We start from the raw sequence: 6000 nt of genomic DNA, 5'->3' as shown, positions 1-6000 counted from the left end.
GTTGCACCATTTACTGCTCCGTGTAACATGGGATCAGCCCATGGATTTGTAATTTCCACATAGTGGCAGCTGCATGTATAGAGAGGGCTTTGGTTTCATTGCATTTAGTGAGACATGCTCTCTTGATTAGGACTTCAGTCACCATAATTATGTCTAACTTAAGTCTATTGATTTCAGTGGTACATAACTAGGGTTGACTTTCTGATACAATGTTTTTGAGTCTGTCAATTGATTCTATCCTGTTAAATCTTTTGCTTTTGCAAAGCTAGCTGATCTGAAATGTAGTTCTTTACAAACCCTAGAAAGCGTGCAAAAGAGAGACCACTGTTATTTAAAAATGTGTATAAATCAGAGAGGGACATTTTTATACTGCAGGAGGTTTGGGTGTGTTCCAGTGAGGCAGCAAAAAATAAAAAACCAAAAGGACTTTGGAATTCAAAGTCCCTCTGATTATCATCAAAAAATTTACTCTGATTACCATAAAAAAAAAATTCCCAGCTGCAGACTCCACCTTGCTTCATGCCATGCCCCAAATAAAACCTCTCCTTATCATTTCTTCCAACATTCATTCCAACCAGGCCAGTTCTATTTCAAAGTTGAAAGCTAGTTCCTGTAGGGAAGCCTGGCTAGTTTGCAATCCAAGACAGTTAAGAGTTATATGCCTGATTTAGCAAGTTTTTACTTGAAGAGGAGAACTTGCGAGCGAGTTCTATACATACCCTTGCACTGTATCACACATTGAAGAATCTATCTTTTCTCTCCCCCCCACCCTTCCCCCCCCCAACATGTTTAACCCCTGTCCTTTCATATATTCTATTACTGATTTTTATTCTGATAGCACACTTTAGTTTCTGAAGCATTGCCAGCCAATGTGAAGAGATGGTACTGACCACATTCACACCATACATTGAAAGGGTTTTCTCACTCTTGTCCCTTCTGTCTGCTTCAGTAACCTGCATAGTGATGTCTAGGCCAAACCCCCACATCTCATCTAGAGCTTTGTTGTTGTCTGCCACCCTGATCTCCGAGTTGTATGAGATTCCAGGGGTTAGAGGCGCCCACCCAAAGTTCAATTTCCTTGGAATGATGGAGGGACAGTGGAGACTGTAGTGTTCTAGAGTCATAGAACTGTAGATTTGGAAGGGATAAGATACAAAATTTGTTTTCAGTGGTGTTGCTGCCACTGGTGGGTGCCTGGTTGGCACTGAATTGTGGTAAGGCCTAATCAGCAGCCGTTCCCTGTTTGTGGAAAACTTTGATTGGTGTGGTTGGTTCATGTGTCTCCCTCACTACAGACTTCCATGAGAAATTTTAAAACATTCCTGTTTACCTAAGCATTTGATGTTTTTTGTTGCATAAAGAGGAAGGGTGAGATTATAAATTAAATAGATAATAATGAAGCTTAAATAAAACAATTTGGCTCAAAGTAGAACAATCCAGAAGGAATGTCAGTAACCAAATAATGTTAAAAGAATGGTGCCATTTCTTCAGCAAATGTGGCTGAATAGCATAATAACTGATAGAACATAATAACATAGAACATAAATTTAACTGGAAAATCAACCGTGCAAGATCTAAAGGAGGAAAAACACACACACTACAACTGATACAGAAAGAAAGCTAAGGAGCTGGGAAAGATGAGCAGCAACTTAGGCCAAGAAATATACAAAATCAGATTAAATGTTTCTGTTTCTAAGAACCAATTTCTTTTGGCTTTTCATCTTGTGCGTTGCACGCACACAATTGTTTTGGTATACTTTCTAGTCAAAGGATACTTTCTCACTGTTTTATTACATTTTTATTATCCTATCCCTTCTAGCTTAAGGCAGCACGTGAGACTCCCCTCCATCCCTTTTAGTTCTCAAAACAACTCAATAACGTAGGTCAGGCTGAGAGATCACTATCTCAACCCCACAGTCAAGGCTGATCCAAGTCAAGGACAAGATGACGGCCCCCTTCTATTCTGTGTGGGCTGGCACTTGAATCTTACTTTAAAAATGACAATGGGACGCCATCCTCTTCTGCACCAGAAGACAAGAGGCTAGGTTAGGGGGCACAGGGCAGGCCTTTGTACTCCAAACCTTACTACCACTCACTAATTGGCTGCCGCAGTGGTGTGCAGGGCCAGCACACCCATGAGGTGGACTGAAACAGCTGCCTTGGGTGGCAGAAACCCATGGGGTGGCATCCCTATCCCTGCCACTGCCGTGTGACCCTGATAAGCAAGGCAGGGGTGGTACCTTCCCGTTTCACCTCAGGTGGTGGAATGGGATGGGCTGACCTTGGTGGCGTGCATCACATGAGCAGAGCAATGCATGCTGGGAAACAAGACCTCCGACCATGTGACATAAGCTGTGTATGAGCATGGAAATGTCAGAAAGCTGAGTCTTCTTGTATTCATTTATCACCAACGTTGTCTGTCAGCACACCTTCCTGTTAGCAACCCCAATTTGGGCTTTTTTCCAGCTGAGACTCAGTTCCGGCACCTCTCAGGTGGGCACCATTGCCATTCTAAGAGACTGAGGGAGGTGTTGATGGTGAATTCCAGCACCTCTTTTTCTAGAAAAATAGCACTGATCCCACTGAAGATAACGCCATATCCCCAACATGAGAAGTGAATTCTCACAAGTTCAAATGTAGAAGTACAAAACCCAGGGGTTTGTTCAAAATTGCATTCAATCTCTCAAGACACAAATGATGTTGAAGCAGACTGTCAAGATGAGATTAGGCAAGGCCAGCATGCTATTGAAAATCTACAAGCCATCTGTCTTGGCTACTGTATGCCAAAAAGGAACACTTCATAGAACTTGCCCAGTTTGCAATTCTGCACAACATCTTGACTTTCCCCAGATGCACACAGTAGCACAGCTGTGACATGTTGCTAGAAAGAAGAATGGGCAATTCTAAATGAGATCAGGACATGTTGACTTTACTATGCCCAGGGGAGAAGGCTGAACCTCCCCACAGTATGGCATTTTAAACTTATATCATTAATTTCATTTGGATCTCATTCCCAAATGTGAAATCAGTCAGTTTCTTTCTCCATCTAGCATCCCAAGTAATCCAGGCAATTTATTCATCAGCCTATTGTAATGATAGGACATGCTTTTGTCATTATCAATTTGTTTTGTCATCATGGTTTCTCTCAAGCCCAAAAGTAGATATGAACATGGGAGACTTGGCCTATCCACACTAAGCTTTTTTCAAGTGGTATTATCACTTATTCCCTCCTCACAATGCACATGGTGCTCACCTCCTCTTGTGTTGATACTGCTACTTCTGGCTATTTATTATGGGATTTCTCAGATTAGTTTTATGCTGAGTGTTTTGAGTTTGCTGCCACTCATCTCATGCGCATCAGCTGCACAGTGTCAAAACTAGCATTGATGGGAATGGTTTCATTCCCACACAACTGATTTGGCACGCTTTTCCTAACTTTCCTCCCCTACTTCATATTTAGCCTTACAGTGGATCTTTCAGAAGGAAGTTTTATCCTCTATTTTATTCCCATAGACCAAACAGTCACATTAACGATAGTCATATCCTTAGTGAGGGATAAAACTACCTCACAATGTGCATCTGCACAGCTCCAATAGTTTTCAAGAATGTTGCTATTTGTGTGGCTTCCTTGAAAGATGCAGGATGCAGCTGACAACATAATAAACAGTAGGAGGTGGAGAATGAGTGATGGGAGGCAATATATGGAATGGCGTTTGTGAAGGTGATACCAAAAGCATTTAATAGCTGGTTGACTCTACCTTTACTACCTGTGCACACATACTCCCCCCCAAGAACTCATGACAATTTCAGTTCTGTTATGGGCACTCAGTTCACATTGTGCACCTTGGTTAGGGACAGCACCTCGAAAAAGAAAATGCATTCCCATAAATCTCAAACCCCAAAAATAAAACTTACTTTTGATGGTCAGCTAAAGCTTATTAATTGACTAACCTGCCCATTAAATTACACTGATTAAAGCTTAAAATTTTTAATTAAAAATAATAATAAAGGTTCACATTTACAAAATAGCAGACAGCAATACTACATTCACCTCCCCTAGCTGTTTCCCTACTCTTTATCTTGAAAAGGTTACATGAGTGCACTTGTGCCTAAGAATCACTTAACCTCTCAATTTTTTGTTTAATGGCAGTCAGCTTGTCCCTTGCTAATGCCCCCTACACTAACCAATATATACCCATGATGTTCACACAAACACATTCAACAAAGGCAGCACATCTGGTAGCTGAGGAAGAATGGCATTTTCTAGCAACAACATATTGCCAGAGAAATGTGGCGTGCCTACAACTGACGCTCCATTTACAAGGAAGGGTCACTGATTAAAAACAGCTGTATATTTATTGAGCAATAACCTGATCACCTACTGTGATACTACAGATATATGGAAAATATTTTTTTCATTTCTTTATTACTCAGCATTTGCCAAGGCTTCAGCTTTATAATCATGCTCTTTGGATGCTCTCCAAGAATAGGTTTTCTAGCCTGTGCCTTATAAACCAGGTAAATAAAAATGTTAAGATCAAAAATTAGCATTGTTAACTTCAAGCTTCAAAATACCTATAGGAAAAAATGTACTAGTTACTAAATAGCTTAACACTGGGAAGAAGAAAAAATAGAGCCTTCAGAAAAACTCCAAGAACATTGTCTGAGAGAGGAAGTGGATTAAGTGGATTAAAGCTCCCTTAAAAAAAAAAACTTTTAAAGTTTGGGAAACAATGATGAAATGCACTGGGATTAGTGAATAACGGGAAAATGCGCAAACACCCCACAAGCAAAACAGGATGACTGCTCACTGTCATATAATTGCCATGTAAACAAATCAGACCAAATCCTCGATAAAGACTAGACATAGTCTAACCAGTGCTTTTTTTCTGGGGGTATGCATACCCTTAAACATTTTGTAAATCTAAGTTTGGCCTCATTGAGGGGCAGTATTTCAATACAAGTAGGAAAATGTGAGTGTGCCCCTAAACATTTTTTTAGACAAAAAGTACTGGTCTAACCACTGCATAAACTTTGTGAAAGCAAATCAGGGTGAATGTTTAATAAGCAGGTCCTGTGGATGGGATCTTTAACCAGTTTCTTTTAGCCAGAAAAACAAGTGAAGATCTAGGGAGATAAATGGAAAAACTGAAAATATGTTTTCTAAAGACCCTCTCAAACTGCCATAGAGCTCAAGAAAAGGCACTTATCACCTTGGATAAGATTCAAAATGAAGGGGCAAGACATTTGCCTAAGAAAACAAAAATATAATTCAAGGAAATAAATGTATCAAACACTTCTGAACTTGGAATGGAACACAGCAGAGTTTGACGCATTTAGGTAATAGACCTAAGCAGTGAATGTTCCAGGTGTGCTATTATTACACCATTGGGATCACTGAAAGAGAAGCAAGGCTACATTTTGTGACTTCTTTCAACTTACTTAGTGCCGGGTGGAAAGAAATAGGCGATGCGATAGGACGTGTGTTAGAATCACAAGTTTCAGGAGCAGGGGCATAGGAGACCTAGTAACTGCATAAGAAAGCATACTTTCATTAAGTTTGAGAGGCAGCAGTAGAGCATATACTTTACATGCACAAGGTCCCTAGTTTAAAATCCAGCCTCTCTAATTAAATGAAATCTCAGTTAGCAGGGCTGAGAAACATATTTCCTGACACTCTAAGCCCACTTACCTGAGAGTAACCCCCACAAGCCAATAGACTTACTCAGTGCTTTTTTTCTAGAAAAATAGGTGCTGGTACTCACCATGAAGTTGTTACAGTAAGTGTCACACTTTTTAACAACAACAAAAAGAGATGCCAGTACTGTGCACCCTCGAGGACCCCCTGAAAAAAAGCATTGTACTTACTTCTCAGTCGGCATAGTAAGAATTGCACTGTATGGGTTAGAAAGCTTTCTGTGTTCAACCAGAAACCTGGTGTAGTGTAGTCAGAAATAGCTGTATTTGTATGCATGTGGCCCATAGGATGACTCATGGAAC

This window comes from Podarcis raffonei, chromosome 3 (assembly GCF_027172205.1).
Source record: "Podarcis raffonei isolate rPodRaf1 chromosome 3, rPodRaf1.pri, whole genome shotgun sequence".
Lineage (NCBI taxonomy): Eukaryota > Metazoa > Chordata > Lepidosauria > Squamata > Lacertidae > Podarcis > Podarcis raffonei.
This window is presented reverse-complemented; position numbering follows the sequence as displayed.